The sequence below is a fragment of the Mustela nivalis genome, assembly GCF_964662115.1.
Source record: "Mustela nivalis genome assembly, chromosome: 13".
Taxonomy (NCBI): domain Eukaryota; kingdom Metazoa; phylum Chordata; class Mammalia; order Carnivora; family Mustelidae; genus Mustela; species Mustela nivalis.
In genome coordinates, this window is record NC_139032.1 from 1,381,215 (window position 1) to 1,395,853 (window position 14,639).

Here is a 14,639-nt window from a genome sequence, read left to right on the forward strand (position 1 = left end):
CCGTCACTTACCCTGGGCTCGCACTGCGTTGTGCGGACCTGTGAGTGATGCCGCAGACCCGCCCCCCCAGCACCGCAGAGGAGGGCCTCATGGGCAGGTCCTTGTCTCAGGGCCCTGCCATGCAGCTCGGCGCAAACCTGTGGGGGGCATCGAATGAGCACTCTGAAGGGACCCCAGCAGGACGAGGCTCTGACGTGGTGCCAGGCCTCATGGGGCGGGGTCTTCCCAGACATCACTTGTCTCACACTTGTGGTCAGTAGTGCGCGGAGGGGGACAGTGCGCGACCTCCCTCCCGTCCTGTGGGTCCACGTGCGAGTCGTGTGTGACCCCAGCGCTCTGTAGCGTATTTGAAAAATCTGCATTTGCCTGACTGAGAGAGCATTTCTCTCAGGGGAACCTAACTCTTCCGTAGGACCCGCCCCTAAATGCTTGTCCTAAAGTGCTGGACGATGTGGCGCTTTACAGATTTTCTACCGGCTGCGCAATGTTCTTCCTTTACGCCTCCCCGGATGTCTGTATTTCAAAGCCCAAAGGGTAGCCTCTGGTGTGGGGTGGAATTTACTGGAAATAAAGGCAAGTTAAGAGCTCCTTTGGCAGGAGTCTCGATTTGCTTCCGGGTCTAGACATCCAGGTCCAGGACGCTCCAAGAGCACCTCCGCCGAGTAGGGGTGCTGTGCCCTGTGTTCACCTGTGCTTCTGTTCCTTCCTCCGCTTGAGTCTGGAGGAGTGTCTCGGCATGGAAACCACGTCGGATGTGTTCTCCCGTGCTTCCGTGCCGCACTCACCCCTGCTTCAGCGGGCGGTACCCAGCGGGCCTTGGGGGTTTCTTCTAGCAGAGTCTCTGTGGTTTGACCCACACAGCCAGGTTGCCCTTTCATTACTTTCTGATACTCAGGATCACCAGGGATCTGAGAAGGGATGTTGGCTGCTTTCTGGCTCACTGTTCTTGACTTTGGAGATGGACTAGCCTTTCTAGGAAAGCCCTTCATGCATGTTGGGTGCCCCAGGGTCGGAGCCAGAGCCACTTCTTATGCCTCTTTCTTGAAGGACACGTGACAGAATCTCACGTTCACATCCCCCCCCCCTTATTCCAATGCACACCAGAGAATGTCCTGTTCAAATCAAACAGCAGGCTAGACTTCCGGACGTGCATACTGGACCCCCCTCAAGAGTGCAAACCAGGGGCACCTGGGTGGCTCAGTGGGTTAAGCCGCTGCCTTCAGCTCGGGTCATGGTCTCAGGGTCCTGGGATCGAGTCCCGCATCGGGCTCTCTGCTCGGCGGGGAGCCTGCTTCACTGGCGGTTCTTGCAGGCCAGTGTTGCTTCCCTACCCCCTTTCTGGAGTCTTTTGTGGGACACCACGGTGGAAAAAGAGAAGTGTTTGTGATGTGTGTTAATTTTATGTGTCAAACGGGGTGGGCCACAGTGCCAAGACAGGCAGTCCAACATTATTCTGGACGTTTCTGTGAGGATGTTCTGGGGGGAGGTGAACATTGAAATTGGTGGACTTTGAGGAAAGCAGATTGCCCTCTTTGAAGTGGTGGGCCTCATCTAATTCGTTGAAGGACTGGACTGAACAAGAAACTGAATTTCTCAGAGGAAGAGGGAAGTCCACCAACAGATGGCCTTAGTACTCGGACTGCAACATCACATCACATGTCCCATAGGTCTCTGCCTGCCCGCCCCCCTGCAGATTTGGGGCTTGGCAGCCCCTGGGATTGCATGAGACTGTCTATCCAAAGCCTCCCTCCCCTTGTGCACACACCCTGTTGGTTCTGCTTCTCTGGAGGACCCCAACAGTTAAAGCATAGACAAAGGAGAGGCCACACATGGCTGCTTCCCACTGCCACAGGGTCTAGGAGAAGAAGGTACGGACAGAACCTCATGGGGAACATTTATTTTCTGATATAGAAAGAACATCCAGTTTACCTCTTGCCTTGCTTTTGCCACACGACTGGTTTACGAGGTCTTGCTAAGATTGAAGACAGAGCCAAGCATTTGATGCTTTGTGACGAAGACTTAAAAAAAAAAAATGAAAAGCAGGGACGGCAGATTCAGTGTGGGATCCTGGAGCAGAAAAGAGCGCGAGTAGGAAGACTGGTGAACTCGGAGCGAAGTCTGGCGCTTAGCTGGGGGTGACATTGCCCTGTCAGTGTCGACAGGTGCCTCGTGGTTATGTGACATGAGGCCAGTCGGGGAAGCCCGGGGAAGGGACGCTGCCCTTTGACTCTTCCATAAAGAAGAAGTTACTCCAGAACTAAAAATGTTCTAAAAACGAAACTACGGGGTGCCTGGGTGGCTCAGTGGGTTAAGCCACTGCCTTCGGCTCAGGTCATGATCTCAGGGTCCTGGGATCGAGCCCCACGTCGGGCTCTCTGCTCAGCGGGGAGCCGGCTTCCTCCTCTCTCTCTGCCTGTCTCTCTGCCTACTTGTGATCCCTCTCTGTCAAATAAATAAATAAATAAAATCTTTTAAAAAAATCAAACAAATTAGGCGCTGAATAAGGGTCCGTGGCAGCTGATGGTCAAAGCTTAACAGGAGTGACATTGCTACAGATGACACAATCTCAGTTCATAAGAAAGCATTAGCATTCATGGCTAACTTGCATGTTTGTAGATCTTGAAGAGTCCTTAGTAGAAATGAAATATTATTTTCCAAAGTGGTATAGAATCGTCACCTCCCTGTGGTTGGCAGCCACCGCATTCTTGGGTTGGGGCAGATTTTCCCGTCTGAATAGGCATCTGGAAATGGCGAATATAACCCATCATCTCCTACCGTGACCACCAGGCTGGCTCAGAGCCCGTCGCCCGCCTGGCTTCTCAGAATGCCTTCAGCAAGCCCGGGTACCCCCTGCCTCCCCTCTCCATCTGGGAACCACTGTTCCAAACTGAGGAGATGAAAAGCTTTCGGGATAGGACAAATATGTAACAGGTGCATATGGTCCACATGTGGCACCGTCCACCCACGCCTTTCACTCCTCCGCTCCCTTCACAGGTCCGTGCCGGGGCTCTTCTCTCTCCTGCCCTGACTCATGTCTTCATTAAGCTCATTGAGTTAGGACAGTCACCAGGTTCAAAATCCCTTTCCTATCTCATCCCAATCCCTGATTCTCCCTCCCGGGAGCCAACCCTCTCACAGTTCTTTCCACGGTCTCTACTGTCTACCGACCTGGGCTGAAAATTCGCAAAGAGCAGAAGTCAAACCAGTGACTCGCCGCAGTAGCAGTTAGTAAAAGTTAGTTGTGCGCGACCGAACAGGCAGTTTGCAAACCAGGGTCACTCAGATCAGAGCATGGAGCGAGGCCTAGAGGGAGACGGCCACGAAGCAGCCCATGCGGGGAGAAGTTGGGGCTTCCCAGGCATGGTCGTGATGCTAGAATGTTCTCCAGTTCTATGGGATACGGCCACGAAGCAGCCCATACGGGGAGAAATCGCGGCTTCCCAGGCATGGTCAGGATGCTAGAATGTTCTCCAGTTCTATGGAGCTGCTCACTGGTTACCCCCTCTCAGCCCTGGGAAGCGGTTCAAGTTGCGCCTATGATTCCCAGAGGCACAAGCAAGGGATGACCCGGGTCCAGTCAGTCTTGCAAAATAAGCTAAATGAAGCTTTGTTTGTGTGATTGCACCGGTTGTGTCTGCTCAGGGCTCCTGAGGGCTGTGTCTGCTTCAAGGCTAGTCCCCATTAGCATCTGAGTTTAACAACCTCCATATTCCTGTGTATTTTGGACACTGCTCTTTCTTGACTTTGGGGTTTTAGTTATCATCTAACGGCCGGCTACTTTGGAAAGTGAGCATTAACTTGTGGCCACCTGACCAGATGATTCTGACCACGTCAGTGCTCCGTGCTGCCCCGCGATGGTGAGTACGCGGTGTGCCCAGCTCAGCCCCCCGGCCCGCGCTCGCTGCCTTTCCGGAGACTGCCGTACCTTGCCATGTCTTCTTGCTCTTGGAGTGAACAGCACAGAGGGGACAGTGACGGTGTGGGTGAAGGGCGTCTCTGAGGAGGTGGAGGGGCATATCCTTGGGGGTGGGCGTCTGGTCGCATTCACGTGCTTTTCCTGAGCGGCCACCATGCTGTCGTGGTGCCGGGAGTCAGGGTCGGAGCCAGAGGAAGAAAGCCAAACCCCGAGCACGGTGAATGTCCAGGTTCCTTGGCATTTCGGGTGAAGAGGAAGCCGTGTTTGGGATGGGGGTGGGGAGAGCGCGAGGCTGTCGCTGCAATCAGAGCAGCAGCCCTGGAGAGAAAAATAAATACTTGGGAAAGCTCTTGACCTTTTAAATGCCGAGTTCTAAAAATAGGGATGGAGCTTCGCGATGGCTTTCCCGGGGCGGTTGAGCTAGGCCCTGCTGAGCCTCCCTCCCTGAGGACCTGGCTCCTCTCCCGCTGTCAGCCACTCAGCCCCGTCCCTGTCCCTGGCGCCGAGAGCCGCCCCCACCTGCCCCGAGGTGCGCTCGCCTGGGACCAGAGTCGCCGAGGTTCCAGCCCTCGCCGCCGGCTTCGTCGCCACGCCACACCTCCCTCCGTGCGTTTAGCAGGAAGCGGATTCTCTGGGCTGGAAATGGGGCTGGCTTGCCCCGTTGGGCTTTATCTCCACATTTCCTTCGAACTCCTTTCAAGTGTGTGGTGGGAGCCTCCAGTGTTGGGGTCCGGGCCAGAGGCTCCAGATGCCGTGCTCACGTGGTCCAGGGCAAAGAGGCAGGGCAGGGGAGGTGGCGTCCTCCTGCCGCCAGCATCCTCCGTGGACCGTGGACCGTGGACCGTGGACCGTGGACCGCTCTGCTCCCTCGACGAGGGCTGCCCGCCCGCGTCCAGCCGGCCCGACTCCGGGACAAAGCGGCTTCGGTGCAGCCCAGCCCAGAGTCCCCCTGGACGTCACGGCGCCAGGGCCGTGGGGAAGGTTTCTGAGCACAGTGTGCCGGCCTGTCTGTCCCCACGTTCGCACATGTTAGCAGAAGGTTCTGTCCGAACACCTGCCGACGGGACATCAGAGCACGTGGAAAGGCCCCCGCCTCCCCCCACCCCCGCCAACAGGGAGGTGGACATTGCTGGAACCTTGTTCCCTCTTGACTTCCCTCAGGAACAGACACTATAAGTGCACATCAGGTGGAAGAGTTTCTCTTATTCCTCAAGGGCTGGGGGAGGCGGGAGGGAGGGGACTGGGTGGGCTTTGCTGGCTGGGGGCCTCCGGGGAAGGGAGGACCTCGGACGCGCATGCCGTCCTGCTGGAGACGGAGGCGTCGGCTTCCCTCCCGGCTGCTGCCCGAGCACTGCTCGTCTGCCATGGGGGGGCCCCGGGGCCAACTCTGTAGCACGGCTGGGGCTCCGCGGCGGGAGGAGGGTTCCGCGGGCTGGGGTTCCATGGGAGGGGGTTCCGGGAAACATACTCCGAGCGCGATCGCGCTTCATCTGGCTTAATCGTACGACAGAGTGCCGTGGCTGGATCTCACGCTGTTCCTGAGTCGCCCCTGCTGGGTACCGAGCACAGACTTCTCGAGTGGAGGAGGGGGCCGGGGGAGGGGCCGATCGCGTGCTGCCATGCACCCAGGCTTCGCTGCGGGGCCGCCGGTTGGTCCCTGCCGGTGCAGAGGCACAGCCTGTCCCGGGGCTGTGCTGAGAGCAGGTGGGAAGCAGGTGTATGTCGCGGGCTGTCCCTGCGGGAGAGCCCCGGCGCGGAGCCCCACGATGCATGCTCACGGGGGCTGCTACTTTTCTGCTCAGAATCATTCCCCCGAGGGTAACACCAGCTGGTTTATGGAGTAATGAATCGTTCCTTCCGAAGGACTTCCCGGCGCAGCTCACCCGCTGAGGTACCCCTGGGTCGTTCCCGTGTTTGGCTCGGACAAAGGGAGCCTCTGGACCGTCCACAGGCAAGTCCGCGTGCGGACGTGAGTCTTCCTGTGTCTGGGATGGAGGCTCGCAGGCCCGGCTTCTTGGCTGTGTGGGACTTGCGTGTTTAGTTGTGTAGGAAACGGCCTCGTCATTTTCCAGAGCGCCTGTGCTGTTGCACACTTGCACCGGTACAATTTATTTTTAAAATGAAATGTTATTAAGTTACTGGATGTGGTCATAAAAGATCCACCGGGGGCCCCCAGGGATGTGGAAATGCTTAGGACCTTGGCCCGTGTGCGCGTCTGGTAGCATCATGCAGAACGACACGCGCACACGGGTGCATAGAAAACTAGGGGACCCGAGGGCCACGGACGGGCTGTGTTAATGTCAGTGTCGTGACTCGATCGTCCGTGAGTTTTGTGAGAGGTGGACAGACCGCGAAGCGGAACCGCGTGCACATCTGCAATTACCTAAAAAATAACAATTAAAAATATATACCATATATGGCATTAATTTAGGAATAAGACGGGGGAGAACATGTAAACTATTAAGATTTGGACAAACATTGTCACTTCCCTGTTTCTGCTAGCCAGGCAGTGGCCGCTGAGCTTCCCAGACTGGGTTCTCTCCCGAGGGCCGTCCCTCCCTCACACACCCACGAGAAGAGGCTCAACTCCACGCGCCCTCCTGCCCGTTCTAGGGCACCGAAGGACGAGCTCGGGAGAACCCAGGGAAAGGCATCCTGGGCGGCTGGGCGCCGCGGAGCTCTGTCCCCGGCAGCCGAGGGAGGAGTGGCAGGAGCCGCCTGGGGCGGAGAGAGACCGTGTCTCCGCGGCGGACTCCTTGGCACACTAGTGCATAAAAGCTAAGTGTGGAGGTGCCCCCGGACCAAGAGGAGGCCATGCTTTGCAGTGTTGGTGGGACTGACCTCTGAGGCTCCCCACACCGGCGTTGGGGAGATCGCGGGCACCTGCAGACGGAAACTGTACGAGACAGCCCCGGGCCGGGTCAGGGCCTTGAGCTTGACCCCGAAGTCCTTGCTGAGGACCACCTGCCCCCCGAGGCTCCTGGGGTGGCAGGCGTCCCTCCAGGGAAGTGGTGACCTTTACGATAAACTATCTTATGACCAAAAGCATCGCAGCGTTAAAATGTGACCCAGCTCCTTAGGTTGTCCTATGAAGCCTATAAATAATCCAGAAACGCGGTCCTGCGACAGCCTTTCACGGTGATTATTTAAAACAGATACTGGTTATTTACAGCCAGCGTGGCCATTGCTCCCCAAAGACTCATTTCCCTCCATCTATCCTGAGAGACAGGACCTTTGAAACAACCCGGACGGTGGCCTGGGGTCCCGCAGGCTGCCTCCCCTCCCTTGAGCCTGACCTTGCCGTCTGCGCCCTGGCTGCCTTCCTGAAAAGGCCGCTGACGCTTCTCCGCCTTCACAGTCCCCCCCGGACATGATGGTTTCTCTCCCGATATGTTCACCGTGACAAGAGCCGTGAAGGGTCCAAGCTTTGCCCTTCCTGCAAAGCGACGAGTCAACCCGCCCCGTTTCCTCTCCTCGGCAGAAGACAGGAGACTCCCAGGTCAGCGACGAAGGGCAGCGTGCTACCCGGCAGACAGCAGCCGGAGGACCGGCGTTTTCATGCTGCCTCCCTGAGCCCCGCGGGAACTCCTGGGTCCCCGATCCCGAGGGTCAGGCGGTATCTGCGCCCGGCGGGGTGGAGGGTGGTTCTTTGCAGAAGCAGCAGCCCCCGCTCAGGGAACTTGACTTTTCCGTACACACGCCTGCCTTTCGTTCCGCAGGGAGGCCTTGTCTTTCTGGTCTGGAGCAGTCAGCATGCCCGGTGCGGGGTCCAGAGGGGCGCACCTTTCTTCTCGTCCACTCGACTTCGCACAGAAGGTCTGCGGCAAAGGCCAGTCGGCTTCTCTCTCCTGGTTCCTGCAGAGCCACCAGAAACCGTGGAGAACCGTCTCCCAAAGGACCATAGAGTAAATTATTTAGTTAAGGTTTTTCTTCCCGAATTAACTCTTGCCCCAGCTTTGCCCGTGACGGGCTGTTCTCTCACTAACAAGCCGCGAGGCCCTGTGGGCAGCCCCGGAGGGGTTGCGGTGTGGCTGTCCGTTCAGGGAGGACGAGGGGTGCAGTCAGCGCACAGCCTCGGGCGGCAGCGTTCAGGCGGAGGCCGTGTTCTCCTCGGCCCTGAAGCAGCGGCAGGAGACGACGGGGCAGCAGGTCTGGCCTTTGTGCCCGATATGCGCAGCTCTGTGCGCCTGTCTTTGTGGGGCGCTTCCTGCGGGCTGGTGAGGGGCCTTTCCCAGACCCCCCTGCAGCCTGGGGCTCCCCCGCCCCGTCTCCCTCTCCCCTCATCTCACGGCGTGACTCCCGAGGACTCTTGCGCCCGTACGACTGTCGATGGGACCGGCCTCCAACTTGCTCTCGGACGAACGATCTGACAAAGGCCAGCTTGAGCCAGGCTTCCGCAAGACCCTCCGCGCTTCAGAAATCTGAGACTCTGCTGTAAGGCTGGAAGGTTCCCCATCCCGGGGACAGCTCAGTGCTTACACCCCTTTTCCAGGAACCTGTTCACAACCCATCAGCCTCTCCCGAGGCCAGAGACAGACTCTGCTCCAGGCCACAGCCTGGGCGGACTCCCTGGGTGTCCGTCGCCCTCGCCCGGCCTGGAGGCTCCGGACTGCGTCTCTGACCGGCCCGCCTTTCTCCCACTCTATTCACGCTCGTCTGGCCGCGAACGTCTGCGTGTTCTGCTCAACGGCAACAACTTTATGGCAGTAGGACTCTTACTTGTCCCTGGGAGCCAGAGCAATGCCTGGGTGAGCACAGGTGAGCATTAAATAAAAATTGACCAGTGAGTTACTCACGGCAGATACTCCAGGCTGTCAGTTCGCTACCCCCTGAGCCTACTAACAACCCCACCCGATTTGGCTCCTGACATTTTTTAATTCCTTGTGCTCACGCCTCTGTCAGACACGCATGGACCACCGTCACCATCGTGTCAAGGATGACCGAAGTCCCTCCGCACCGACAGTGAGAGTATCCGCCGTGAGAGAAGAGAAGAGCGGCGACCCGGGTGCCGCCGGGTCACTCAGAGGCCGGGACGTCACAGAGCTGCAGCCTCGGCTCCAGGTAGCAACAATCAGCATCTCTGTAGGAGATTCCAGCTCCAGCTGTGCTAAGGAATGCACTTCCTCTGTGTCACCGCTGGGAAGACCCGCAGAGATGCTACCCTTCCATAGCCCAAGGGACGTCCCCAGCAAGGGAAACAGTTGGACCGTTGAACTCCTAACTCATTGTCGAGACCCTCGAGCATTCTCTGATGGGCCCGATGGCCGTTTCTGGAAGCACAGGGCTCCGGCCCGTCCGCCACCTCGCCCGCCCTGCAGTGGCCCGCCGATTTCAGGCTGTTCTGCTGTTTCTGGAAGCCAGCGCCCTTCTTAAGCCCATCGTGTTCCTGGACAGTCCACGTGTGAGATGGTTTTCAAACCTCCGGGGATGGCCAGGCCGTCCGTGCTGGTTCACCGCGCGCCCAGTTCTGACGCCTCGACCCGACTTCGGGTGCGGCAGCTGGAAGCCGGTTCCGACCTGCGGGCGTGAAGAGGCCTCGGCCCCCCCGTTCTCGCCCTGACCATGGCCAACCGGCGCGGGGCCTGAGATTCCCGTGACTGTCTGCAAAACTCAGGGATAAGGCATGACTTGGCCTTGGGCCCCATAAAATGGTGCTGCAAGTACCGGGTAAGCTCGACGGACCCTCCCCGTGACCGCCGTGATGCCCTCCGCCACTGCTCGTGTGGCCTCGGACGACGGCCCTCGCTTACCTGTGCCGTGTCTGTGAAAGAGCACCGTCCCGCTCACCTTCAGTGCCGTCTCACAAACTCCCCGACGGCCATCTGTGGGTCCTTAACTCTGTGTCTTTCACGGCCACGACCACGGCTAACGCTGTGGGGCCGGCACTTTATTTTTCCCCCTGAGTTAAAAGCAACAGTTTTAAGTAAAAATGTGATCATACTGTGTGAATTCTTTGTTGTTCTGCCCTTCTCCCTCAATATTTCATTGTGAGAACACTTGCTCTGCTTCTAGAGACCTTCAACAGAGAAGTTATATTTGTTGTATTTATTCCGGGATTATACCCTTAGCTGTAATTTATTTGTCCAACTCCCGTTTTCTGACATTTAATGCTGTTGTTAAAATTATACTATTATCAGTAATGCTCCTGTGAATCTCATTGGGTATAAATCTTTGAGTATTTGTCAGGACCTTCTAGGCTCAAGCTGATAATAAACAATCGTGAATCTCCGTGGCTTAACCCAACAAGGGCCATCTCCGGTCACTTCCAAGTCCAGCCGCGGGAGCTCGGCCCCACATAGCCACGCTGTGTGCAGATATGAATCCAACTCTTCCAAGGTTTTCTTTGGGGGAGCCCAGAGCGTGCGGGGAGCTCGCATGCCTGTCTGGGCTTGGCCGGGATGTGAAGAGCATCATTTCTGCTCATGGGCCCTGAGCCTGAGCCGTTCCCAGGGCTGAGGTAGGAGCCCAGCCCGCCTGCTGCGAGTGGGCAGTGGCCATGTCCCCCCACAGAGGGAGAAGAAAAACAGCCAGAAGACATAAATCTGCAACACTAAGAATGAAAGAAGGCGGGTCATTACAGATAGAGATGAAAATAAGAGTATACTAGAAAAACAAACAAACAAGACGAAACAAAAACCAGAGAGGAAAATTATCTCTAAAAGTGCAAGTCAGCAAAATTCAAAAGCAAAGAGAATGCGAGTAGACCTTTAACCATCAAGAAATGTGGCCAGCGGTTTAGAAGTCTACTCCACCTCGTACCTTGCCCAAGATGCCAGGACCAGGCGGCCATAGGAGGATTCTGCCCAACGGTCAAGGAACAGGTATCCCAGTGTGGCACAGGGTGTTCCAGAGAATAGGAAGGCGCTGATCTCTGACTCAAGTTGTGAGGCGAGTTTATTTTTTTTCTACCGAAGCAGACAAGGACAGCATGGGAAGGAGACCCGTTGTCCTCATAGGTGCAAGCATGAAAATCCTGATGGAGATTAGCCGATGGAGTTCAGCAATATGTAAAAACAAATTGATCCTGACGAATCTGGCCTTTTTAAGGAACGTAAGATTACATTTGAAAAACTATTTGCATAATTCACCACAATAACAGTTTAAAATTCTACATACATTCACAGCACACAATCAGAGGAAATTGGGAATCGAAAGAAGTTTCTTAATTTCATAGACAAAAAAACCACTACAAAATACGTGTAGCAAGCAGGCTCCCCTGGGGAAACCTCAGCATGAGTGTGTCGAAGTCTGAGACGAGCTGAGAACACCAGTCGTCACTCACTGGAGCTACTTATTATCATAAGATATTGGCGGAAAATGACGAACGCCAGCATTCCCAGGAGTCAAGAAAAGCCAAAATTTCCTAGAGATGAGAAGATGGTGTGCATAGAGAAATCCAAGGGAATCTACAGATAAAAAATTAAAAAATCAGGGAGAGCGTTTAGCTGTTTTTCTGGACACAAGATGGGTGTGTAAAATCAATGTGTCATTCACAACACACAACCTACAATGCAATTTAAGAAATATGCCATTTATAGCAGCCCCCCGAATATGTAGTAACTAGGCAGAAATCTAACAAAAGTTGTTAAAGGTCTTTATGGAGGACACTTCAAGGTGTCACTGAAGTACGTAAAAAAGATAGACTAATGTAAGATCTCAATGGAAGGGAAAACTCAACAGCATAAAGATGTCCATTTTCCCGAATTAACCCAAGAATTTTTTTTAAAGATTTTATTTATTTATTTGACACACAGAGATCACAAGTAGGCAGAGAGGCAGGCAGGTAGAGAGAGAGGAGGAAGCAGGTTCCCCGCTGAGCAGAGAGCCCGATGCAGGACTCGATCCCAGGACCCTGAGATCATGACCTGAGCCGAAGGCAGAGGCTTAACCTACTGAGCCACCCAGGTGCCCCAACCAAAGAATTATTGATGTCCAACAAATATTTTGGAGAAATTTATCAACCTGATCAAAAACTCACCTAGAAGAAGAAGTAGCATAAAATGAGCAAAAGTAATAAAGGTGGGAGAATTTGCTTATTAGATTCTTTTTTATAAAGCTACAATGATAAACAAATAGATCAGAGGAAACAGAGGGAGCTTGGAAGCAGAGCCCTGCTTCTGAGTGGGATTTATAGATGAGGGAGGTGGCTGTGTAGATCAGCGACATGATAAAGAGTTCAATCAATGCAGTGGGCACAAGTGTCAGAAGACATAAAATTAAATCTCCATCTCACGCCACAGTCAGACACAACTCCAGGTTGATTAAAGACCTAAATGTGAAAAGCGAAGTTATAAAAAATTTTTGATGGTATATACGGGAGATATTTATGATCTTAAAATTGTCATGGATTTCTCAAAAGACAAAAGGCAAAACCATAAAACAGAACCTCAATCCCTTGGACTACACTAAAGTTAGAAACAAGCATAGAAGACAGTGTGGAGGGGCGCCAGGGTGGCTCAGTGGGTTAAGCCGCTGCCTTCGGCTCAGGTCATGATCCCAGGGTCCTGGGATCGAGTCCCGCATCGGGCTCTCTGCTCAGCAGGGAGCCTGCTTCCTCCTCTCTCTCTGCCTGCCTCTCTGCCTACTTGTGGTCTCTCTGTCAAATAAATAAATAAAATCTTTAAAAAAAAAAAAGAAGACAGTGTGGAGGAGTGAACAGCAATTTGCAGTCTAGGAGACTGTCTGTTTGCAAATATACAGCAGACAAGGATTAGTATGCAGTATATATAAAGAACTCTTTCAGTTTCTGAGAATAAGCAAACAATCAATGGAATAATGGACAAAAGATACAGACAGGCAACCCACATGTGACATATCCTCGAAGACCAACAAACATGAAAATATGCACAATCTCACTAGTAATCAGAAGCTGAAAGTCATAGCCGCAAGCAGATCGGCAGAGTAACAGCTGGCAGGACGCTCTGAAGGGGGCTGTGGGGGCTGGGAGCTCTGACTTTGATGGCAGGAGTACAAGGAGCTAACTTTGGTGAAGGGCAGCATAGTGGCATCTACAAGATGCGTCCCTTATGGTCTGGCAGTTGTGCTGCTGGTGGCTCCTCAGAGAAGCTCATACAGATGCCCAAGGAGTCATGGGTGCACTGCGACTCCTGAGAGTAAACACGTCAGTGGTTTTAATGTACATATCCAGACGAATGGATCAATAAACTTTGGTAAAAACCATATAATGTAGATTGTGTGCTTTTCTGTTTAGTAAAATGAATGAATTAACATCGATAAATCTCAAAAACATAATAAGGTTGACTAAAGCGAATGATTTACAGAGCGGTATTTACAACATGAGAACATTTATAAATAATTTTATAAAGCCAGAACATGCTGTGCATTGTTCATGGATACACAATGAGATTTATAGATGAGGGAGGTGGACAAATATAAAAATATGTGTGGGACTTACCAGCTCCACAGTTAGGACAGCAGTTACTCTGGGGGAAAGAGTAGGAGCGATGTGACCGGAGACCTGGTGTTCAGGGGTTTTAGCCATGATGTAAAATTTTATTTCTTATGTAATAAAAGACCCACCTGAGATATGATAAAATATTGGGATTCTACAAAGTTAGGAAGGTGATCCATGGATTTTTTTGTTATTTTCTGTCATTTTCTGTATGCTTCAAGTATTTCAAAATAATAATTTATAAAAAGAACCACTTTTGAACATTTTTCAAATATAGTGTGAGATAAAATCATCAGTAAAGAGAGAAATCTTTGTCAGCCCTTATTATCATTTTAAAACAAAATCTAAGACCACAAACACTATCTGCAAAACTTCTCCCTCAAAATAAATATCCCCTTTGACTTTTTAAAAACATTTCAGAGTTTTCTTGAGCTATGATTAACATACCACCAAATTTACCTTTTGGACGTGTATGAGTCAGTGGTTTTTAATATAGTCACAGATTTGCACACCATCACCTAACTTTAAAACACTCACCCCAAAAAGACAGGAGAGAGGGCATCTCGGGGCGAGGGCATTGTGATGCCTCGGGTACCATTCTAAGAAGGTCATTCGGGCTAACCCTTTGCCGGTTCCAGGGGTTCTCCCTACAAATCCCCCAGCAGGTGCCCATCAGGACTCGACCTCAATACCTCCCGGGAGAGGTAATCCGTCACCTCTTGTGAAAATCCATTTGGCCGTGGGTCTACTGCACCTGTACAGAGTTCCTTCCTAGCACCGGAGCGCCAATCCCCCTCCTGACCCGCTCCCTCCCTGGCTCCCGTTCCTTCCCCTGGAGTTCGTTTCTCTGTGCAATTGTGCACAGCCAGTGTGTCCCCAGGCGGGCGAGGAATGCCCTTGGTTTTTAGGAACTGGCGGGTTATCACTACTTCAGTGTAGAGACGGGAGCCCATGGGTATGGCTGTAGCCAGGATGAGGTATCACGGCACCCACCTAGGCTTGCATGGTCCTGGGGCCAGTTTGTCACACCAGGTGCCCCCGTGCTGGAAAGGGTGAGGGGAGGAGGGGCTGGCGGTTAGAGGTAGCTTGGAGAGACTCCGGCGCAGCGACTCTGGAAATGTCAGCAAGGCAGCACACGCACTTGCTTCCTCCCGAAGCGGGAACAGAAGGCGGGCGGAGTTGTGCCGCGGGGCGGACCCCGGGCACTGCCAGAAACTGTCTCCTAACGGCCCGCCGGGGAGAGGGACCCGCTGGGGCTGTGAGTCCGCGCGTCTGGTTTGTGACAAGCTGCTGATGCGCTCTGGCGGCAGG